This window comes from Salvelinus namaycush, chromosome 23, assembly GCF_016432855.1.
Source record: "Salvelinus namaycush isolate Seneca chromosome 23, SaNama_1.0, whole genome shotgun sequence".
In the NCBI taxonomy this organism is placed as follows: Eukaryota; Metazoa; Chordata; class Actinopteri; order Salmoniformes; family Salmonidae; genus Salvelinus; species Salvelinus namaycush.
This window is the reverse complement of record NC_052329.1, coordinates 18,409,684-18,435,663: the sequence shown is the minus strand read 5'-3', so window position 1 is coordinate 18,435,663 and position 25,980 is coordinate 18,409,684.

Genomic DNA, 25,980 nt, shown 5'->3' with positions numbered 1-25,980 from the left:
TGGACCCTGATCTCTCTTTTGACGAACATATCAAGACTGTTTCAATGACAGCTTTTTTCCATCTACGTAACATTGCAAAAATCAGAAATCTTCTGTCCAAAAATGATGCAGAAAAATTAATCCAAGCTTTTGTTACTTCTAGGTTAGACTACTGCAATGCTCTATTTTCCGGCTACCCGGATAAAGCACTAAATAAACTTCAGTTAGTGCTAAATACGGCTGCTAGAATCCTGACTAGAACCAAGAAATTTGATCATATTACTCCAGTGCTAGCTTCCCTACACTGGCTTCCTGTTAAGGCAAGGGCTGATTTCAAAGTTTTACTGTTAACCTATAAAGCGTTACATGGGCTTGCTCCTACCTATCTTTCCGAGTTGGTCCTGCCGTACATACCTACACGTACGCTACGGTCACAAGACGCAGGCCTCCTAATTGTCCCTAGAATTTCTAAGCAAACAGCTGGAGGCAGGGCTTTCTCCTATAGATCTCCATTTTTATGGAATAGTCTGCCTACCCATGTGAGAGACGCAGACTCGGTCTCAACCTTTAAGTCTTTACTGAAGACTTATCTCTTCAGTAGGTCATATGATTGAGTGTAGTCTGGCCCCGGAGTGTGAAGGTGAACGGAAAGGCTCTGGAGCAACGAACCGCCCTTGCTGTCTCTGCCTGGCCGGTTCCCCTCTCTCCACTGGGATTCTCTGCCTCTAACCCTATTACAGGGGCTGAGTCACTGGCTTACTGGTGCTCTTTCATGCCGTCCCTAGGAGGGGTGCGTCACTTGAGTGGGTTGAGTTACTGACGTGATCTTCCTGTCTGGGTTGGCGCCCCCCCTTGGTTTGTGCTGTGGTGGAGATCCTTGTGGGCTATACTCGGCCTTGTCTCAGGATGGTAAGTTGGTGGTTGAAGATATCCCTCTAGTGGTGTGGGGGCTGTGCTTTGGCGAAGTGGGTGGGGTTATATCCTTCCTGTTTAGCCCTGTCCGGGGGTATCATCGGATGGGGCCACAGTGTCTCCTGACCCCTCCTGTCTCAGCCGCCAGTATTTATGCTGCAGTAGTTTATGTGTCAGGGGGCTAGGGTCAGTTGGTTATATCTGGAGTACTTCTCCTGTCTTATCCGGTGTCCTGTGTGAATTTAAGTATGCTTTCTCTAATTCTCTCCTTCTCTCTTTCTTTCTCTCTCTCGGAGGACCTGAGCCCTTGGACCATGCGTCAGGACTACCGGGCATGATGACTCCTTGCTGTCCCCAGTCCACCTGGCCTTGCTGCTGTTCCAGTTTCAACTGTTCTGCCTGCGGCTATGGAACCCTGACCTGTCCACCGGACGTGCTACCTGTCCCAGACCTGCTGTTTTCAACTCTCTAGAGACCGCAGGAGCGGTAGAGATACTCTTAATGATCAGCTATGAAAAGCCAACTGACATTTACTCCTGATTATTATTTGACCATGCTGGTCATTTATGAACATTTGAACATCTTGGCCATGTTCTGTTATAATCTCCACCCGGCACAGCCAGAAGAGGACTGGCCACCCCTCATAGCCTGGTTCCTCTCTAGGTTTCTTCCTAGGTTTTGGCCTTTCTAGGGAGTTTTTCCTAGCCGCCGTGCTTCTACACCTGCATTGCTTGCTGTTTGGGGTTTTAGGCTGGGTTTCTGTACAGCACTTCGAGATATCAGCTGATGTACGAAGGGCTATATAAAATAAACTTGATTTGATTTGATTTGAAACATAGTCATGGTATACGGTCTCACATAAACATGGCTAAATGCTGTTTTAGCCAATCAGCATCCAGTATCCAAACTACCCGGTATAACTTTAAACCATTGTTTAAGAGATTCTCCAAAATGTTAATATTCCAGTCGTCCTTTATCAAAAGCCTTTTCAAAGTCAGCTATGAATACCAAACCTGGTTTCCCAGATTTTTCGTAGTGTTCTATTGTTTCCAGTACTTGTTTTATATTATCGCCAATGTATTGTCCATGTAAAAAACCTGTCTGATTAGGAGGAATCATTTCTGACAATACCTTTTTAATTCTATGCGCTATGCATTTTGCTAGAATTTTTGCATCACAACACTGAAGTGTAAGAGGCCTCCAATTTTGGACTGGTTCTTTTTATTTACCACCTGGGTCCAGTTTCAGTAATAATGAAATGAGACCTTGTTTATTATCTGATCATCTACCATTCTTATAGGAGTGGTTAAAACATGCTAGTAACGGTCCTCTGAGTACATCAAAGGTTTACCTCAACTGATATGCCATCCAGCCCTTGAGTTTTCCTAGACTTAAAGGCTTTAATTGCATCAAGAAGTTCCTCCTCTGTAATTTGTTCTTCACATGAGTCTTTCTGTACAGCTGTTCATTTTACATTATTAATAGAAATCCTTGCAATTAACTTCGGTTAGTGGAGATGGAGTAGACTGAAACGTTGGTGAATAATGGGTGACTCCGTCACTTGTGACAAGTTACAGGAAATTATTTTTGGCAGCATTTCTACGTTGAAGATTAAAAAATGATTTGGTATTTAAAAGCGTACTATAATATCCCACCATAATAATGGTCTTGTATTGCTTCTATGCTTGATAAATTATTGTATATATTTTCAAAGAAGGGTGGATCATCATTACTTGGACCGTATAAATTAATGAGCCAAATCTGTTTATTGTCCAATAATGTTTTTAAAAATAATCCATCTACCTTGCAGATCTGTTTGAAGAATTGACACATTCGGATCAAAATTGTTAATCAATGTCCTCACCCCTTTTGAGTTTCTTTGCCGATATGAGAAGTATGTCCCCCCAGTCCTTTTTCTACACAACTTCATCTAAAGTTGTTGAATGAGTTTCCTGTAAACAATATATATTATATTCCTTCACTTTTAGCTAGGTACATGTAAATACTGATAATCTTTTCTTATTGACATTACAATTATAACTGTCTATACTTATTTCAACATTTACCATAATAAGATACAAGTTTCAATTATATTTATATTTATCATAATATATGTTTGTAAACTTACCATTAAAAAGTACCATATAGCTGTACCTTGGTATTTGCACTGCTACTGAGTAAACCAATAGTTCAACACTATTCCACCCTCTAAAACCTCCCCCCATCCCAAATTGAATTGCCATCCCAGTGACTGGCAGACACCCTTGTACAACAGTTGTACAACTGAATACCTTCAACTGAAATGTGTCTTCCCCAATTAACCCAACCCCTCTGACTCAGAGAGGTACGGGGGGCTGCCTTAATCGATTTCCACGTCTTTGACGCCCGGGGAACAGTGGGTTAACTGCCTTGCTCAGGGGCAGAATGACAGATTTGTACCTTGTCAGCTCGGGGATTCGATCCAGCAACCTTTCGGTTACTAGCTCAATGCTCTAACCACTAGGCCTTTGAGAGATTGGCACCCATCCTTTAAAGAGCACACAGCTCCACCCACAGAACAGAAGCAGATTAACTGCCAAAAGCATTTCCACCCTCACCTCGACTGTATTGTATAGTGCCTTGCAAAAGTATTTACTCCCCTTGGCGTAACGAAAAGTGGTGAGTGCATATGTATTCACCCCCCTTTGCTATGAAGCCCCTAAATAAGATCTGGTGCAACCAATTACCTTCAGAAGTCCCATAGTTAGATTGCACACAGGTGGACTTTATTTAACTAAGTGTCACATGATCTCAGTATATATACACCTGCTCTGAAATGCCCCAGAGTCTGCAACACCAATAAGCAAGGGCCACAACCAAGCACGCGGCACCATGAAGACCAAGGAGTTCTCCAAACAGGTCAGGGACAACGTTGTGGAGAAGTACATATCAGGGTTGGGTTATAAAAAAAGATCTGAAACTTTGAACATCCCACGGAGCACTATTAAATCGATTTCAGTCATTGTCCTGTTTAACTTCTCTGGGATAGGTGGCAGTATTTTCATGTCCGGATGAAAAGTGTGTCCAAAGTAAACTGCCTGGAACCTAAGATGTGCATATTATTAGTAGATTTGGATGGAAAACACTCTGAAGTTTCTAAAACTGTTTGAATCATGTCTGTGAATATAACATAACTTATTTGGCAGGCGAAACCCCGAGGACAAACCATTCAGATGTTTCTTTTTTGAGGTCACTCTCTTATCAATGAATCCAGATTTCTAAGGGACCTTCTTGCAGTTCCTATTGCTTCCACTGGATGTCAACAGTCTTTAGAAATTGGTTGAGGTTTTTCCTTTGAGAAATGAAGAAGTAACACTGTTCAGAATGAGGGTAGAGGGAAGTGTACTCTTTGTTAGAGGCGCGTGACCTAAAAGCAAGCTCCACTTTGTTTTCCTCCGGTATTGAACACAGTATATCCCGTCCTCAATTTTATCGATTATTTACGTAAAAAAATACCTAAAGTTGTATTACAAAAGTAGTATGAAATGTTTGGACAAAGCTTACAGGTAACTTTTGAAATATTTTGTAGTCACATTGCGCCAGTTGGAACCGGTGTTTTTCTGGATCAAACGCGCCAAATAAATGGACATTTTGGATATATATCGACGGAATTAATCAAACAAAAGGACCATTTGTGGTGTTTATGAGACATATTGGAATGCCAACAGAAGAAGCTCGTCAAAATAAGGCATGAATTATATTTTTATTTCTGCGTTTTGTGTCACATCTGGAGGGTTGAAATATGATGGTCTGTGTTTGTTTGCTTGGGTGCTATCCTCAGATAATAGCATCGGTTGCTTTCGCCGTAAAGCATTTTTGAAATCTGACACGTTGGCTGGATTCACAAGTGTAGCTTTAATTTGGTATATTGAATGTGTGATTTCATCAAAGTTTAATTTTTATAGTATATTATTTGAATTTGGAGCTCTGCATTTTCACTGGATGTTGGCCAGTTGGGACGCTAGTGTCCCACATATCCCAGACAGGTTAAAAACAAATGATAGTCCAACTAAGCGCAAACCAGATGGGATGGCGTATCACTGCAGAATGCTGTGGTAACCATGCTGGTTAAGTGTGCCTTGAATTCTAAATAAATCTCAGACAGTGTCAACATCAAAACACCCCCACACCATCACACATCCTCCTCCATGCTTCACGGTGCGAACCACACTTGCAGAGATCATCCGTTCACCTACTCTGTTTCACACAAAGACACCAAAAACAAATCTCACATTTGGACTCATCGGATCAAAGGACAGATTTCCACTGGTCTAATGTCCATTGCTCGTGTTTCTTGGCCCAAGCAAGTCTCTTCTTCTTACTGGTGTCCTTTAGTACTAGTTTCTTTGCAGCAATTCGACCATGAAGGCCTGATTCACGCAGTCTCCTCTGAACAGTTGATGTTGAGATGTGTCTGTTACTTGAACTCTGTGAAGCATTTATTTTGGCTGCAATTTCTGAGGCTGGTAACTCTAATGAACTTATCCTCTGCAGCAGAGGTAACTCTGTGTCTTCCTTTCCTTTGGCGTTCATCATGAGAGCCAGTTTCATCATTGCGCTTGATGGTTTTTGTGACTGCACTTGAAGAAACTTTCAAAGTTCTTGAAATGTTCACGATTGACTGACTTAAAAACGGTTTATTTACAACCTATGGGGTGTAAGATGTTGGGAATAGTGGCATAGGAGAGTTTGAAATCAATTAAATACCTCAACCCTAAGCTATGTTCAATGTCAGCAGCATTTTCCTGTGAGAAATGCTCAGTCTGAAGCCATTCGGCTATGGATTTCACAGCACAATAATAATGATAAATGTTAAAGTAATGATGGACTGTCATTTCTCTTTGCTTATTTGAGCTGTTCTTGCCGTAATATGGACTTGGTCTTTTACCAAAAAGGGATATCTTCTGTATACCACCCTTACCTTGTCAAAACACAAAAGATTGGCTCAAAAGCATTAAGAAGGAAAGAAATTCCACAAATTAACTTTTAACAAGGCACTCCTGTTAATTGAAGTGCATTCCAGCGGAGTACAGTGATCCCTCGCCACTTCGCGGTTCACTTATCGCGGATTCGCTATTTCGCGGATTTTCATAATTTTTTTTTTTTGGTGCATTGTGCTCTGCATTCTGATTCGCTAAAAACTCACTCCCGCTTCTTGTATCAAAACATGCTACGAATTGTGCTATCATTTTGTCGTCTCGTGCAGTTATGTGTACGTACATAAAACAGCTTGGCAAATTTACATTAAGTTGGCCAAATTATCTTGTAATTTCGAACATCTCCTAAACCCATAATGTCGACGAAACGGCCTGGACCGACAAAAGCACCTGCGGATGGGCCCAAACGGCGGAAGATGCTACCTATCTCAGATAAAGTTAAACTTCTGGACATGCTAAGGGAAGGTAAAAGCTATGCAGCCGTTGCTCGCCATTACGGAATCAATGAATCTTCCGTTCGTTACATAAAGAAGGAGGAAAAAAACATAAGGACGACAGCAGCAGTCAATTTTAATACGAATGCAAAAAGGGTTGTAACTGTCCGCAACAAGACCATGGTACGGATGGAGACGGCATTAGCTCTGTGGATTAATGACTGCAGGAAAAAAAACATAACCCTGGATACAAACGTTATCTGCACAAAAGCGAGAATGCTGTATGAAAACTTTGCTGTCAGTGACGGGGAAGAGGGAGAGGATGCCGGAGCACTGCAGAGCGCAGTCAGGATGCAGCGGCCCAGTCTGAAGAGCAGTGAAACGGCCTACACGTGAGTCACTGTATTTGTATACATGTAATAGTTGCTAATTGTAAAAAAAAAAAAAAATTCTATTTCGCGGATTTCACTTATCGCGGGTCATTTTCGGAACGTAACCCCCGCGATAAACGAGGGATTACTGTACCTCACGAAGCTGGTTGAGAGAAAGCCAAGAGTGTGCAAAGCTGTCATCAAGGCAAAGGGTGCCTACTTTGAAGATCCTAAATTATAAAATATATTTTGATTTGTTTAGTACTATTTTGGTTACTACATGATTCCATATGTGTTATTTCATAGTGTGGATGTCTTCACTATTATTCTACGATGTAGAAAATAGTCAAAATAAATACATACAGTACATTACCATGTAGTTTACCAATAAAATAGTCTGATGGTGTAGTGGACATACTCGGTTTTCATATCCCTAAAAAATAAATGATCTCACTACAACACATTTTAATAGAAAGTTAGCAAAAAGACAAGATCTTGCTATAATGGAAAGGAAAACACCTGTATATTTTTTGAAAAATGACCCTGATTAACTCTTTAGTCACATCCCTTTTTGCTTATGGCCTTGACTAGACCTAGCGACTTGTTTTTTTAATTATAAGAGCAAAAAAGATTCCATTTTATTTGGAAAGGCAAACCACTGACCATTTCTCCTGTCGAATTCGCGCCACAATGCTAGCCAAGCTTGATAACGTTCCCATCTTCTCTCTACGCAAAGAACGGAAAACTCCAAAAGTCACAATAAACGTTGAATAATCTGATAAAACTCGGTTGAAAAAACATACTTTACGAGGTTATTATCACATGTATCAAATAAAATCAGAGCCGGAGATATTAGCCGTGTATACCGAACGCTTATCAGAAGACAATATGGAGGTGCTTCGCGCGCCTAGGTAGAGAAAGGAAATTCCTGACCTGCCACTCCAAAAGCTCTTGTTCGACCTCAGATCAAGCTAGACACCCCATTCCACCTTCCACTGCCTGTTGACATCTAGTGGAAGGCGTATGAAGTGCATGCATATCAATAAATATAAGCCAGTTGAATAGGCAGGCCCTGGAACAGAGCCTCGTTTTCAGATTTTTCACTTCCTGTATGGAATTTTGCTGCAAAATGAGTTCTGTTTTACTCACAGATATAATTCAAACAGTCTTAGAAACTTGAGAGTGTTTTCTATCCAATAGTAATAATAATATGCATATTGTATGATCTAGAATAGAGTACGAGGCAGTTTAATTTGGGCACGATTTTTTCCAAAGTGAAAATAGCGCCCCCATATTGACAAGAAGTTTTAAGATGCAAGTGGAAGGGGGAGAAAGTAAGGAACTTATCTGTCGGCCCTGCATTAAAGACCAAAATCGGTTAAAGATAATTGTGATGAATAAAAAACTATAACAGTTTAATTTAAGGAACAGAAAAAATGACAGCTGTGCCATGCAGATTGCAAAATAGTTGGGAAGAGATTTTCGATGTACCGATTCCATGGCACATGGTTTATGAACTGATAGACAAAACGACGCTGGATTTTAAAAAATAAATTAAAATAATTATAAAAAAAGGATTTTGTTACGTTACAGCCTTATTCTAAAATTAATATATATATTTTTTATCCTCATCAATCTACACACAATACACCATAATGACAAAAAAAAAAAGTTAAGATTTTTTTTGAAAATATATATATTTTTTAAATACTGAAATATTACATTTACATAAGTATTCAGACCCTTTACTCAGTACTTTGTTGAAGCACCTTTGGCAGCGATTACAGCCTCGAGTCTTCTTGGGTATCACGCTAGAAGCTTGGCACACCTGTATTTGGGGAGTTTCTCCCATTCTTCTCTGCAGATCCTCCCAAGCTCTATCAGGTTGTATGGGAAGCGTCACTGCACAGCTATTTTCAGGTCTCTCCAGAGATGTTCGATCGGATTCAAGTCCGGGCACTGGCTGGGCCACTCAAGGACATTCAGAGATGTGTCCCAAAGCCACTCTTACATTGTCTTCGCTGTGTGCTTAGGGTCGTTGTCCTGTTGGAAGGTGAACCACTCTGGAGCCTATCTTCATCAAGGATCTCTCTGTACTTTGTTCTGTTCATCTTTCCCTCAATCCCGACTAGTCTACCAGTCCCTGCCACTGAAAAACATCCCCCTTAACCGTAGGGATGGTGCCAGGTTAACCCCAGACATGACGCTTGGCATTCAGAGTTCTTATTTTCATAAGACCAGATAATCTTGTTTCTCATGGTCTGAGTCCTTTATGTGCCTTTTGGCAAATTCCAAGTTGGCTGTCATGTGCCTTTTACTGAGGAGTGGCTTCCGTCGGGCCACTCTACCATAAAGGCCTGATTGGTGGAGTGCTGCAGTGATGGTTGTCCTTCTGTAAGGTTCTCCCATCTCCACAGAGGAACTCTGGAGCTCTGTCAGAGTGACCATCGGTTCTTGGTCACCTCCCTGAACAAGGACCATCTCCCCCGATTGCTCAGTTTGGCAAGGCGGCCAGCACTAGGTAGAGTCTTGGTGGTTCCTAACTTCTTCTATTTAATAATGATGGATGCCACTGTGTTCTTGGGGACCTTCAATGCTGCAGACATTTTTTGGTACCCTTCCCTAGATCTGTGCCTCACAATTCCTTCGATCTCATGGCTTGGTTTCTGTTCTGATATTCACTGTCAACTGTGGGAACTTATTTGACTGACCAGCTCGATTCGGTCTTTTGTAGCAAAATTGAAATTGTGTTTTTTACATTGGATAAAAAATTGTCATACACTACAATCGAGGAACAATGATAAAGTAATTTATGCTTCGAAAGTTGATAAACTTGTGATCTCACTTATGAGAAAATGGCCTTTGAATGTTTTGGGACACCTACTGGAGACCTCTTCTTTGTCTACACCCATTCAGCATCATTCACACCCTCTTAATATTTAGTCCCACCCATCTCTTTAAGGCTTGATCTGAGCATTCTCTCCTAACAAAAGCAGTCAAGCACCCAAGCTAACTGGCTAACGTTGGCTAGCTTGCTAGCTACTTCCAGACATAAATGAGAGAACAGTTCACACTGACCATTTTACTTGCCCTAGCAGAGCTAGTTAGGCTGTTTTTGTGGTATCCAGAGTGTTGGTGACTGCAACTGTGCTGCTGGCAAAACAAACGCTTTTTTGCCAACATTTACTGACACCGGCCATATTCAACGGGTGTTGAGCGTTAAATTTGTCAATTAGTCTGTGCTCTGGCACACAAGAGTGCTCTGAAATCGGAGTAGATAGACAGAGCTAATTTACCATTTACGTCTATCAACAGTTGTCACAGTGACAACATTAACATTCTATTGAAATGGTCACTTGCACATCTTTTCTTAAGATATGTAGATAGATAGCTAAACAATGAACCATAATCCCAACTAATGACGTAACTACCCTGCATGGATCTGCAGGTAGTTAACCAACCAGGTTCAATGTTAACTTGCTAACATTAGGCTATAACTAGCAAAGCAAATGGCTCTGAGATACAAAGAATATTACTACACAGGTCATACACGTAACATTAGCTAGCTGACCTAACAACAGCAGTTTAGCACCCAAGCTAACTGCCTAACATTGGCTAGCTTACCAGCTACTGTACTCGCAGGTTAAGGAATGGCTGAAGAATTGCAACATTTACCTTGAGCTAACTCTGCAAATAGCACTGCTGGGTGATTTAAAAAGTCATAGTCAATCAATCAATAATATTATAATACTCTTAGCAAAAATGTTATCTTCAATTTACAATGTGTAGAAACTATGAGAATAGAAAGGTTCAGAACTTTTGTGAAACATCACAGCACAATTGAAAAATGTTTGGCAAATAGAAATCAAAACTGGATGGTGTACAGAGATAGATGGGAGGGGTTGAGTGGAGCTGAATGGTGGGACTAAAAATAACAAGAGAACTAATGTAAAATATACTGTGTTCTTTAAATGTATATACTGTAGGTTCAGAACTTTTGTGGAACAGCATAGTTTAAAAATATATGGCCAATAGAAATCAAAACTGGATGGTCTTCAGAGATAGATGGGAGAGGTTGAGGGTAGCTGAAGGATGGTACTAAAAACAAGCAAATCAAATCAAATTGTATTAGTCACATGTGCCGAATACAACAGGGAAATGCTTACTTACGAGCCCCTAACCAACAATGCAGTTCAAAAAAATAAGGATATGAATAAGAGACAAGTAATTAAAGAGCACACAGTATTGATTTCTTAATCATTTTAATAGGTCTCCTCTAATGCAGCTTATTCTTCTGCAAATATTAGTAAGATAGCCTTTGATTGGTCCAAGGCACAACTCTCTTCAGCGGAAAAAGTGTCCCTTTCCATCACACTTGAACTAGTTGTAGTTGTAACACTGGACGTTTTGGTCAAGTAAAGTGGAACCAACTAGTGTAAGAAAGAAGAGACACAAAATACCAAATATAAAGAGAGAGAGAGAAATAAATATATAAAGAAATACATCATACATCATATTAGGGAATTGGGCTGTCGCTGTTGTTACGTGAAATGAGGTCCCCCCCACTGCAAGTTGGTTCCAGGCAGTAAAATAATAGATGAAAAGGAGAAACAACAGTAGTCAATTATGGCAGCGCATGATTAACCTAAACTAATTAAGACCTCTGGGTAATGTGGGAAATGAAACACTAGCTGCTCCTTCCACAATGTGGAGTCCCATGGCTGTGCCATACCGAAGCTGTCTTTGTTCTCGATGTCCCTCTCCTCAGCTCTATATTACTGGCATCTTCTGAGCATGTGTCTGTGTGTGGCCGACAGTCATGGCTGAGTAGTGAAGGGAAAACCATGGAGAGAGGACTTTTAGTCCGGGCAGCAGCAGACAGGCCCACTAATCTGAAATTCTACACTCCACAACTCCACTGCATACTCCACATAGATTTCCCTCCCGCACCAAATCCCGCTTCACACTCAAAAGGAAAGACCCCCATCAACTCTACTGTGTGAGTTGTCCACTCAGAAGTGGGTTTGGGAAATTTTCAAAGAGGACATAGGACTAATATAAAAAGTGGCACAGACCTTACAGGCTCAGACATTGATTAACCACAAGCCAGTGCTTTGATTGATATTGTGTTTCTTCCTCAGTGCTACCAACAACAGCAGAGTGGGTTTGGAATGTAGAAATACTGTGGAAACAAAGGTCATGAGAGCTCAGTGGCCATGACCAAGTCACATGTGTCGTGTCTTTGGCTCTGCCGGATTAAGTGTTATGACATGCTATTCTATAAAATACTTTCTCCGTAATTAATATTACCTGATTGAACTAATCATGTAAATGTAATTACCTAGAGAGGAGGGGCACCACGAAATAATATTTATAGAGCTGTTATCTTCTGAATAAACTCTTAAAGGCCTAATAATATTTTACATCAATAGCAGTCAATATTAATCGTCACCTTATTTCAGTCTCATCTGAAAGTTGTAAATTCTTGGATATCTTCACGAACCCTGGCTAACAAGTTGAATCAGCAATACAAAATTGGGTTTAATTATTTATTTACTAAATACCTAACTAATCACACAGAATTACATATACACAGAATGAATCATACCTTGATTACAAATTACGTCATAAAGGAAAACGTCCCTAGCGGGCGGAACAGATATGACAGCTTGTTACACAAAAGAAAAGGGGCAGGGTTTGAATGAAAGAGCGGGAAGACTGAGGAACAAAGGGCGAAGCTGTGCTATCGTAAATACAATATCTTATGCATTCTAAATTACCGCCCATTTGGAAAAGGAAAATGCAATAAATATTTACTCTGAGCTGCGCTTCGGTAGGTTGGTGGTAGATGGAAGGCCGTGTTGCCCAACCGGGTCCTTTGTCCTGAAAATGTCCTGAAAATAACAACACCGTACCACTCTAACACTCCAGTGACTGGGTAAAACGATGGTTATGATTGAGAAGGTAGACTTTTAAAAAATTCTTAGAAAAAACTATTTTTGTTAAATCAGTAAAAATGTAATAAAAAAAGTAAATCTCCAACATGTTATTCATGTCTTCATCCACTCTTATTACAGACAACACTTTCTAGGCCAGATACCTTTTGCTTACTTTGCTAAGCATATTGGGTATGTGTTGGAGCGACAAATGAGGAGAGAAAAGCTCTCAATTTGCTGTCATACTTAGATTGAATACAGCAAGTTGTGAAATAAAGCATCCCGTCATGCTAATTGCACTGCTGCCCTTCTGCATTGCTTCACTAAAATTACAACTTTCTGTGAATATATCCTTCTCTGGGAATGAATGCTAACTACAAGCCTGTTGGTCCAGCAGCTCCCTGGAGCAGTGTTGTAAAACGTGAACATGAGCAATGGATAGGCATCAGTGCAAACAAACAAGCTTGCATACGGTACACAAAAGTAATCTGAAGAAATGGAGCAAAGATTGGGCACTAAATTGGAAAAACAAAGCTAATGAGACTTGTTGATAACTTGTCCTCTAGGAGTTACTGTTACTATTTCAATCTCACTGGTGCATGATATGGTGCTTTCCTTTTTGAAAGACATTATGCTACGGTCACATAGAGGGAATATGACAAACTCACAGAGCTGAATGATGCAGATCAGTATTTCCCTCTCTAATCAGGAGGTTCTAATGGAAATGCAGTCTTGCAGGTGACCTGATTCCAGCCCGCTTTGAAGTTCTGTATCAGTGATCTTGCTAGTCATCAATTTGTGGAGCTTATATCATTTCTAAAAACTTCCTCTCTGTCCAGGGAATTGCCACGGGCCTTTTCTCCTCTCCATGATGTTGTTATGTCGCTATAGGGTTAGAGAAAGTAAAGTGCTGACATCACGGAATGCATCTGGCATTTCCTAATCCTTCTTTAAAACTTTATCAATTTCATGAGTTTATTTACCAAGGGATACCTCCATGTGCACCAGTGGGCTAAGATTGACTTAGTCATGAATTATTATAGTTTTAATATGTAATACGCCAGAAATAGCATAATTAAATAGAGTATACCCGACAGTTGTTGTTTCTCAGATAATTTTAAGTGTCACGAAAGTCAAGAGGGTAGATTTTCTAAAGACACATTCATAACAATACTTTCAATAAAAAAATGGACAGACATGACTGTCAAGCTTTCAGTATGTCAACAACGATCCTGACTTTTTAACAACAGACAGTACGTCCTTCTCTGGATGAAAATCTTCAACGTTCATCACCACTACTGATTTGAATTCTTCTACTTCTTCTGGCAGTACTTTGTCACCCTGAGGTATAGTTTACGTCAGTCAAACAGTGGCATGATGTGAAGTCTGGACAGGCCCTCACAGGATCTCCACTAATGATAGAATTCTATGACATTACATTATCTGGGTTGATTTATTCCCCAAAAATCTGTCTTTCACGCAGCTATTCTTTGACTTTCCTAATGAAGTGATTTTCTATTCAGGTTGCGGCCTCTCCAAATGCCACCTTTTTCACAGTGTAATGTTACATTTCCATGTTCAAACGTCAACTTCCAGTCCCTCTGCATTCGATATCTACACCGTATTAGTCTGTGTGGACTAATTAAAAAGGACTGCAGGTGTCAACAGAAATACTTCATCATGCATCAATGGATTTCGCTATTGATATTTGAAGCAAGTGTGGATGTGATCAGAAAGACGACTGAGCAGAAACTGTCTGCTATTGTAATGTTTGGTATGTTGACCTATTCTTAGGTAGTAGGCTCTACATTGCCAGATCAGAAATCTATTGGAAGTCTCCAAAAGGAAATACACATGAACAGAAACAAATTAATTTTATTGTCAAACAACGATCAGATCCTTACAGTATATTGTCCACTCCTCAAAGGAAATACTACTAAATCCCACAGACACATATACTCCCACGTTGCTGCTCTATAACATTCCCTTCTCTAAATTGATTGTATGAAGCTGAATTATTAATAGCTAAATTATTTTTGGAATGTTCTACAGTATGAAAGGTTCCCAGACCTACATCTCCACGTAGGTAAACTATGAATGAAGGACTGCCCGTGATCCAGGTCATTACATGTGTTGAGACAGTAATACACCTAGACCAACACATGGCTCAAAGTGGCTAGACTCGATTCTAAGGAAAGCCCTAAGCTCTGAGTGTGTTGCTTGTGTTCTATGTATTGCTCTAAGTCTGAAGCAGCAGACATAGGATCCCACAGCAACCATGGGGATTTGAACCTGGGAAAGTGATTTCAACTGCAGACGCATTGCACTAGAACTTAACGGGTCGAATCTTCTCAAGACAATTTCCTGACCTGCAGTAATCCTATCGTCTTCACTCCTGACGGATCCTCTTTGGGCATGTCGACCGGTACAAAGGCATGGTATCCCTTAGTATTATATTTGTGGGTTATCAAGTTCAAACCATCCAAGTAAACTGAGCCCTACCAATTTAAAGGGGAGTTTTGATCACGAGATATATCTAAACGTTTCAATAGTACCTGTGTCCTGCTGTTAAAAACTGAAATAATTAAACGTGTAAAATTAAAGTGAGGCCATAATTATTTTTTGTTTTTTTGCCATTCCCCTGTATTAGTTTGACAATTATTATGCCAACCCTATTCCTGGAGACCTACCGCCCTGTAGGCTTTCGCTCCAACCAAATCTAGCACACTTGGTTCTAATAATTAGCTGATAAGCTGAATCAGGTTAGTTACAACTGGAGTTCGAGTGAAAACCTACAGGTGGGTAGCTCTCCAGAATCAGTGGTGGAGAGACCTGCCAAAGACTGTTCAGTAGTTTCTTAATTAATCAGACCAATTTTGATTAAATTACTGAAAATACTGTTTGCCCTGTGTAAGACTGAAACACCTTCCTTATGAAGTGTTGGTAGCTCTTTATACAACATATGATTGGGCCTCCACCAGACTATTGATGTCTAAGATCCGTTGGGGATACAACACATCTTCTTTACCTCTCTGCCAGCTGCCAGGTCCTTTAGGACCCCTTTTAGAGGTGGATAAGATGAGGAGTAATAGTTTTACAGTAATAGTGTTACAATATGTGTTAATGCTTTAGAATGAACACTGCTGTTTGAACAGATGAGATGTGGCAGCAGACAGCCTCTGTCATGAACAGTTAGACACGCTTCATTACTCCAACCGTTCTCTCTCTGTTTATGATACAGTGGTACCTGTGGACACTGCCAGTCACTGGACAATATTTACACGTTGCATGCCTTTACTCACGGAAAGGGCATCTGTGTTTACTTGCTTGAGTAGTAGTTGCACAGATTAATTCAAATTAAACAGAATATTTCAGAACTCCTTCAGTTTGTGTGCATGTAATTACTGCCTTCCCATAATACTCTGTTAAGCCCCAATGAGAGGGTATGAGGAGAGGGGCGTGGAAGGTTCCAGTTGGTTTTCTGAACAAAAACAAATTGGTTTAATGGCATAAACCCACCTGACTGCTTTGATCATGAAGCGAGTTCATGTAGTGATACTTTTTTCACTTCTGAATAAACATCCCTACTTTATTAAGCTTCTCGAAAATTGGCCCTAACAGTAAAGTAGTTCTAACGCTGCTGGTCCAAAAAGTTAATGGGATTTTCAATACGGTTTCAAAATTCAGTTTTTCTCCTTACGTTGCAGTTTTCCTGCGGTGTTTGATTGAATAATATGAAGGAAAGATGTGGAGATGTAAGCCTCAATTGAACCCATAGATAAGGGTGGTCGAAATAAGTGAACAACAACTTCTCAAATAATGGCTGCCCATACACTATATTACTGTCTTTCACAAACCCTGTCTGTATTTCTAAGAACCAGGAGGTCCCATTCTTCCGCTGCCTTTTTAAAAGCATTTTGTGAACAGCCCCTTTTAATCCTGAAGTTTAGAGGCAGAGTTTTACACAAGCCAACCAGAGCACCTGGGTAGACGTCAGACGAGGAGTGTTTCGTTGTGTCAGTGCCGTGTAAGATGTGCTCCACTCTCTAGATCAATCAGACTTGTATTATTAATTCAAAGGGAGAGCTTTCCTTTCATGTCCTGCAGTATATTAAAAGAGAAGAAGTTAACCATACAGGGAGGTAAGCTGTCGACAGACCTTTTGCTCACCGAATTACCCAGACCACATGCTTCTCTGGGATTGCGTGATGCCCCGCTCCTGTTTTTCATCCTGCATGGCCTAAGAAACAATTGCTCCCTAACCACTAAAGCAAGAAGCACTATCAATCCCACAAGGTTAATGGGATATTTTATCAAGTGATAGTTGCACAGCCACCTTTTGTAATCTCTGAGATAAGTCATACATTAATACTCTGGACAAATGTGAGGAGAATGTAATGGTGGTACGATTGGCAGTAATCAGGCTGACATCACTAGGACTGAGGGAGGGTTGGACACAAGGACATTAAGTAGAGGTCATTTTGAAATGAATTGAAGTGGCGCCGCCTCAGACAAGGCAAGCATCTCTGGTTTGATGGCGGGGAGACCACTCGAAATGGCCCTCTCCACCTACCATCCAAAAGGGTGGTGGGAGGGAGTAAGTGGGGAGAGGGGAGAGCTAAACCTCTCCAGAGTATGGGTGACTGTGCTCCGTGCCTTTTGCAGGAGAGGGAAATACCAGCAGGTCAAAGGGTAATGCAAAAGAATAAACTGGTTCAATGTTTCCTGAATTAGTTCATTTGATCCTGCAACCCAGCAGCAGCAGGTGGTCAAATGACATTTACTAGAAGAAAGTATATGTAGACACACACATGCATGCACATACAGATGACACACACACACAAATATGTTATCTTGTTTTTGTCCTGAAAATGTTCTTTGATCTAAACGTTTATCAGTGCCTGAACATTTAATGATCATTACTAAGATTCAGCGGTGAAGATACACCTATTAAAACATCTATATTAGTGCACCCGTGGTTGCTGCTGAATTCATTTCTGGAAAAGCTTAATTCATTTTCATTATACTGATGTAATTTATTACTTTGTTTATTACTTTTGCATACATCAGACTTCTGAGAAATGTAATTTGTGACCCATGTCATTTGAATCTATTATTTAAGCATCTACAACCACTTAAGGATACATACTATATTCATAAAGACAAGTCCAGCTCATTGAATATTGTAATTCAATATATTTGTTGAACTGACCAATGCAATCAATGGGCAATGGGCAATAAGTACAGTGCCTGTACTCATACCAGATCAGAGGAGTGGATCTAGGCCGCTAAGGAACTGTGAAATTACATTACATAAGGCAAAGACTTGGCTGAGATTGCCTTGGAGCCTAGTGCTATGAAACTTACTATAGGATGAGGAGAGTGAGGGTTACTTATCTAAATGAAAGCTAGGTGAATGAGTAGGAGACAATACCATGTGGATTTGGTAGCTTACACAACTGTTATTGTTCAAATTTAAGAACTTCCTTGAGATTTGAAATTTACTGTATGTGTGGATAGCCTTGGTTGGCTTTCCTCTTCCCTAAATAGGCAGGGTTTCAGGTGGGCAATTGGAGCATGAGAAGAATGGTGATGGCAGCACATGATTGACATTAAGCAGAGTGAATTCTGACTGATGCGGTGAGACAGGGCTCTTCTTGAAGGGATTCACTAGGATTCCTTCATTATTTCACTCTGGGCTGAAAAGTTACTGGCAAAATCCCAGAATTTCAGTTATTATACTTTAACAATACATTACAGAAAGTACAGAACATGTGACCAAGTATGTGTCCACAATGTGGGCAACTTTTAAATTGTCCGACAGTGGACTCCTGCAGCATGTTATGTTCTGTCTGATTCTATTTGATGGGGAGTTGAGCACATTTGAAACAAGTGCCCTTTCAGACTCATTTCTCTTGAAGTAATGCTCACAGGTATTGGTATGTAATTGTTTATTTTGTTTTCCTTCTCCATCTTGAACGACTCCATCAATATCCGCTGGAGAGGGTGATTATGTACCATCTAAAACAGACTCAAGTATTGTTAGCTCTTGCAAAAAGGAAAGAGACTGGACTTCTTATCACACTTAATTAATTTCTACCTGTTGATAAGGCTGTGGCGGTGCCGTGCTTTTATAATACTGTTTACCGAGATCCAACGCCAGCCACAACAGCAAGGGCAAGTGGCTCAGCTGGCTCTCTGGTGACAACTGGACCAGCTCAGCTTATTCGGAACAGGTGGAGAGCGCTGATGCACAACACACTCCCTAATTCGGTTCACTGTGGTTATTTACTTATTTATTTATTTTTTCCAGTGGGACTCCAACAGCTCAACACTCAAACCTCGTTTTGATGATTACGGTCCCCCTATGCCTGCGGGTGGTGCAGATAATTTGCTTAATTTGTTGCCATTCACTTTCAGGACGTGGATCAAAGAGCTGTTAAATTGCACTGACGTGGCGTCTAGGAGTGACTGAGAGATGCACTGAGCCCTCTAGCTGGGGGAGGAGACTCCAGTGCCACTGCTGTGTGTCTGCCAGAAGAAGATGGAGACACCTACTCTCTCCAAACCAGGCCAAACTCCATTACTGACTGGATAATAGTTACAGCCAAATCACATGATGTCAATAGAATATACAGTACATTAGTGCACTCCATTCGCTTCTTCAGTATTTTCGTATAATTAATGGTATGCTTTGTAGATACTGTATAAATATCTTTCTGCAGTACAAATTCTCGTAGTCCCTAACATGAAGATAAAGTATTGTGAATTACAAACTCATTGAAAAGCTTCTCTAAACCTGATCTCACTCTGCTCTCAATACTCAGGACCCAGACAATCTCAATTTGTTCATTCAAACTTGAGATCAGTGGTTTCTCTCCACTTTCTTTCCTCAACCTTTCCTTCTTGCACATTTTCTATAATAAGCTACATACTTTAAATCATCAACTTACCAGAGAGTATGATCATAAAACGAAACATTCGAATGATGCAATTAGCTGTACGATTCCGATGAGAGATATGCAATCAAAGTATAAAGGCATCAGTGGGTTGGGGGAATGAAAAGAGCAGATGCTGCAGAAGCAAGAATCTTCAAAGAGCTGGAGCCCATTGAAAGCCCAGGAGAGAGAGCTGGTGCATGCTGCGTGAGAGTGAGATCCATTGTCTTCTTAAGAGAGAAGTGATAGAGCTCCTTCTGGACTAGAGGACAAAGGGAACCAATAATCAGCAGGTGACTGTGTATATCTATCTTTTGTCTTAAAAAGTGCAAGCAGGGAAAGTAGAGGGGCACCTGTAGTAATTAAAAGTGACAGTGACCTGTCACTTGAAACAATAGGACGATCTCCGTGCCGAGTCAACAACTAAAATGTTGATAGGACAGCGTTTTGAGACGAAAAGCCGCGCCAACTGGGCTTTATTAGCTAGTCCAACAATCAAAGGCATTCATAAAAGGATGAGGCAGTTTTATAAAAGTAGGAGGAAGTTCAATAGAGTGGATGTCTGATAGCAGATGTGCCTTTTTTAGAGAGGCAGGTAATGTGCCTCTCAATCTTTAAGCACAAAAATGAGCTGATTTCTGCACTAGAAGCCAATTTCTGCATTAGATTCCAGCCTAAGGTGTTTCAGAAATTCTGTTTGTCTCCTCAGCTCTGAAAGAATAACATGGTAGGAAAGTGACACAAGTCATTACAGGCAGCCACTAATGATGAGAATGATCTCCAAGTTGGGAGGGGAAAAACAAACTTGCAAATCTATTTAGAGACTTACAAATAACAGATAATTGCTGCTGCTTTAGCACATGCATTTGAAGTCGGAAGTTTACATACAACTTAGCCAAATACATTTAAACTCAGTTTTTCACAATTCCTGACATTTAATCCCTAGTAAAAAATCCCTGCCTTAGGTCAGTTAGGATCACCACTTTATTTTAAGAATGTGAAATGTCAGAATAATAGTAGAGAGAATGATTTCAGCTTTTATTTCTTTCATCACATTCCCAGTCGGTCAGAAGTTTACATACACTCAATTAGTATTTGGTAACATTGCCTTTAAATTGTTTAACTTGGGACAAACGTTTGGGTAGCCTTCTACAAGCTTCCCACAATAAGTTGAGTGAATTTTGGCCCATCCCTCCTGACAGAGCTGGTGTAACTGAGTCAGGTTTGTAGGTCTCCTTGCACGCACACACTTTTTCAGTTCTGCCCACAAATTTTCTATAAGATTGAGGTCAGGGCTTTGTGATGGCCACTCCTGTTACGAATCCCGCCGAGGATGGTGCCTCTTCCCGTTCGGGCGGCGCTCGGCGGTCGTCGTCTCCGGTCTACTAGCTGCCACCGATCCCCTTTTCTGTTTTCTTTTGAGTTTGTCTAATTGGTATCACCTGTTTTGTGTTTAGGGTAGGGGGTTATTTAAACCCAGTTGGCCCGCCGACTTTTGTGCGGGCTTGTTTTTCTGTTTGTTGGTGTGGTGTTTTTGTATAGTGGATTTCAGTCCTATTCATGTTGGACAGTATTTTGACGCGCCCGTTGTTTGTGTGGCGTCGCCGCTTCTGAGATTATTTCTGGGTGAAATAATAAAATCCACTTGATCAAGATTACCCTGCTCTTTGCACCTGACTCCTTCATTTCCACCATCGGAATTGTGACAGAAGCCCGCACCACCCATGGAGTCAGCAGAAGCAGCAACCACCCCTCTTCCATCGATGGAGGAGCGTGTCCTCCATCACACCGCCGTTCTCCTTCGGATTGGGTCGGCGATGGACATGATGATGGAGAGGATGGAGCGATGGGAGAGGAGTGGTTTCCCGACGTCTACCCCAGCTCCTTCACGGACGTCGCAACCTACTCCTTCAACGTCAGCATCTGGTTCAGGCGCGTTGCGTCTCGCGCTCCCAAGGGAGTACGACGGAGCGGTGGCTGGGTGCCAGGGGTTTTTGCTCCAGTTGGAGCTCTACTTGGCCACTGTTCATCCGACTCCCTCGGGAGAGGAGAGTGTTAGCCTCCTCATCTCCTGTCTGACGGGTAGAGCCCTGGAATGGGCTAACGCGGTCTGGAACGGCCCAGACTCGGTTCGAGACCACTACCCAGAGTTCACCCGCCGCTTTCGGGCTGTATTTGACCACCCTCAGGAGGGCCGAGCGGTGGGTGAGCGACTGTTCCACCTCAGACAGGAGACGAGGAGTGCGCAAGACTTCGCATTGGAGTTCTGGACCTTGGCTGCTGGTGCGGGGTGGAATGACAGGGCCCTGATGGACCATTACCGATGTAGCCTTCGGGAGGACGTCCGTCGGGAGCTAGCTTGTCGAGACAATACACTCTCCCTCGATGAGCTTATTGACATGTCAATACGACTGGACAACCTGCTAGCTGCCCGCGGGCGTTCAGAGGGGGTCCTGTCAGTTCCACCTCCCAGCCCTCCCGCTCCAACTCCGATGGAGTTGGGAGGGGCTGCATCTAGGGGGGCCGGAGGAGGTGGCTTCTCTTGCACCTATTGTGGCCGAAGAGGACACACTTCGGACCGGTGCTGGAGGAGCGCCTCTGGGAGTAGAGATGGCAGGCGGAATACTTCTCGGTCACCCCAGGTGAGTAGGCACAAGACTCACCCAGAGCTTCCTGTCGGTCACATGTTTTTGGTTATTTTTTCCCTGCGTTTTTCCCCTCTCTCCAGCATAAGGCGCTAGTAGACTCAGGCGCAGCTGGGAGTTTTATGGAATGCGGACTCGCCCGTAAGTTGGGTATTCCGCTGGTGCAGATAGACCCACCTTTCCCTGTGCACTCCTTAGATAGCCGACCGTTAGGGTCAGGGCTGATCAGGGAGGCCACGATTCCGCTGGACATGGTAACGCAGGGGGATCATAGGGAGCAGATTAGTTTCTACCTTATTGATTCACCTGGGTTTCCAGTGGTGTTGGGGGTTCCCTGGCTAGCCATTCACAATCCCCTCATTTCCTGGAGACAGGGAGCTCTTCAGGGGTGGTCAGAGGAGTGTTCAGGTAGGTGTGTGGGAGTTTCCATCGGTGCCACATCGGTGGAGAGTCCAGACCAGGTTTCCACTGTGCGCATTCCCCCAGAATATGCCGATTTGGCTATCGCTTTTAGTAAGAAGAAAGCGACCAAATTACCACCTCATCGACGGTGGGATTGCGTGATAAACCTCCAGGAGAACGCTGCACTTCCCAGGAGTCATGTGTACCCATTGTCACAGGAGGAGACGTTGGCTATGGAGACATATGTCACGGAAGCTCTGAGACAAGGGTTCATTCGGCCCTCCATGTCACCCGCCTCCTCGAGTTTCTTTTTTGTGAGAAAGAAGGAGGGAGGTCTGCGTCCGTGCATTGATTATCGAGGTCTAAATTCAATCACAGTGGGATTTAGTTATCCGCTACCTCTCATCGCTACGGCGGTGGAATCATTCCACGGAGCACGTTTTTTCACAAAACTGGACCTCAGGAGCGCGTATAATCTGGTGCGTATTCGGGGAGGAGACGAGTGGAAAACAGCGTTTAGTACCACATCAGGCCACTATGAGTACCTCGTCATGCCGTATGGGTTAAAGAATGCTCCAGCCGTTTTCCAATCCTTTGTAGATGAGATTCTCAGGGACTTGCACGGGCATGGTGTGGTAGTGTATATTGATGACATCTTGATCTATTCTGCCACACGCGCCGCGCATGTCTCCCTGGTGCGCAAGGTCCTTGGGCGGTTGCTGGAGCATGACCTATACGTCAAGGCTGAGAAATGTGTGTTCTCCAAACAAGCCGTTTCCTTCCTGGGTTATCGCATTTCCACCTCAGGGGTGGTGATGTAGAGTGACCGCGTTAACGCCGTGCGTAATTGGCCGACTCCGACCACGGTAAAGGAGGTGCAGCGGTTTTTAGGGTTTGCCAATTACTACCGGAGGTTTATCCGGGGTTTTGGTCAAGTGGCGGCACCCATTACCTCACTGCTGAAGGGGGGGCCGGTGCGTCTACGATGGTCGGCCGAGGCAGAGGGAGCCTTCAACCAGTTGAAGGCACGGTTTACTGAGGCTCCCGTGTTGGCGCATCCGGACCCTTCATTAGTGTTCATAGTGGAGGTGGATGCGTCCGAGGCTGGTGTTGGAGCCGTGCTATCACAGTGCTCGGGCACGCCACCGAAGCTCCGTCCCTGTGCTTTCTTTTCTAAGAAGCTGGGTCCAGCGGAGCGGAACTATGATGTGGGGGACCGGGAGTTACTAGCTATGGTAAAAGCCCTGAAGGTGTGGAGACACTGGCTTGAGGGGGCTAAATACCCTTTTCTCATCTGGACTGACCACCGCAATCTGGAGTATATCCGAGAGGCGAGGAGACTGAATCCGCGTCAGGCTAGGTGGGCCATGTTCTTTACTCGTTTTAGATTCACGATCTCTTACCGACCAGGTTCCCTCAACACTAAGGCCGACGCGCTGTCTCGTCTCTATGACACGGATGACCGGCCCATCGATCCGACTCCCATCCTTCCTGCCTCTTGTCTGGTGGCCCCGGTGGTATGGGAGGTGGACGCGGACATCGAGCGGGCGTTGAGGGTAGAACCTGTGCCGTCCCAGTGTCCGACTGGCCTTAGGTACGTACCGCTTGGTGTCCGTGATCGATTGATTCGGTGGGCTCACACACTACCTTCTTCGGGTCATCCGGGGATTGAGAGGACAGTGCGGGGTCTTAGGGCGAAATATTGGTGGCCCACCTTGGCTAAGGACGTGAGACTCTATGTCTCCTCCTGCTCGGTATGCGCTCAGAGTAAGGCTCCTAGGCACCTACCGCGAGGGAAGTTACAACCCCTTCCGGTTCCACAACGGCCATGGTCTCATCTCTCGGTAGATTTTTTGACTGATCTTCCTCCATCTCAGGGGAACACTACCGTTCTGGTCGTTGTGGATCGGTTCTCTAAGTCCTGTCGTCTCCTCCCATTGCCTGGTCTCCCTACGGCCCTACAGACTGCGGAGGCTCTATTTACCCACGTCTTCCGGCATTACGGGGTCCCGGAGGACATCGTATCTGATCGAGGTCCCCAGTTCACGTCCCGGGTGTGGAGGGCGTTTATGGAGCGTCTGGGGGTCTCGGTCAGCCTCACCTCTGGGTATCACCCCGAAAGTAATGGGCAGGTGGAAAGAGTGAACCAGGAAGTGGGTAGGTTTCTGAGGTCGTATTGCCAGGAGAGTGGGCAAGGTACGTCCCGTGGGAGGAGTTGGCCCAGAACTCACTCCGCCACTCATCAACGAACATGTCGCCCTTCGAATGTGTACTGGGGTACCAGCCGGTCCTGGCTCCGTGGCATCAGAGCCAGACCGACGCTCCTGCGGTGGAGAAGTGGGTACAGCGCTCTAGAGAGACCTGGCGGGCAGTCCAGGACTCTCTCAGGCAGGCCAGTGAACGGCAGAAGAGGAGCGCTGACCGCCACCGCAGTGAGGCCCCTGTGTTCGCACCAGGGGACAGGGTCTGGCTCTCGGCCCGAAACCTGCCCCTCCGCCTGCCCTGCCGGAAGCTGGGGCCGCAGTGTGTGGGGCCATTTAAAGTCCTGAGGAGGATAAACGAGGTGTGTTATAGGTTACAACTTCCCTCTTACTATCGTATTAACCCCTCGTTTCATGTGTCTCTCCTCAGGCCGGTGGTAGCTGGTCCCCTGCAGGAAGGTGAGGTACCGGAGGTCCCTCCTCCCCCTCTCGACATCGAGGGGTCCCCGGCGTATAGGATACGAGCCATTCTGGACTCAAGACGCCGGGTGAGGGGCCTGCAGTACCTCGTGGACTGGGAGGGGTACGGTCCGGAGGAGAGATGCTGGGTACCGGTGGGGGACATTTTGGATCCGTCCCTCTTGAGGGACTTTCACCGCCTCCATCCGGATCGCCCTGCTCCTCGCCCTCCGGGTCGTCCTCGAGGCCGGGGTCGGCGCGCTGCGGGAGCCGCGCGTCGGGAGGGGGGTACTGTTACGAATCCCGCCGAGGATGGTGCTTCTTCCCGTTCGGGCAGCGCTCGGCGGTCGTCGTCTCCGGTCTACTAGCTGCCACCGATCCCCTTTTCTGTTTTCTTTTGAGTTTGTCTAATTGGTATCACCTGTTTTGTGTTTAGGGTAGGGGGTTATTTAAACCCAGTTGGCCCGCCGACTTTTGTGCGGGCTTGTTTTTCTGTTTGTTGGTGTGGTGTTTTTGTATAGTGGATTTCAGTCCTATTCATGTTGGACAGTATTTTGACGCGCCCGTTGTTTGTGTGGCGTCGCCGCTTCTGAGATTATTTCTGGGTGAAATAATAAAATCCACTTGATCAAGATAACCCTGCTCTCTGCACCTGACTCCTTCATTTCCACCATCGGAATTGTGACAACTCCAATACCTTGACTTTGTTGTCCTTAAGCCATTTTGC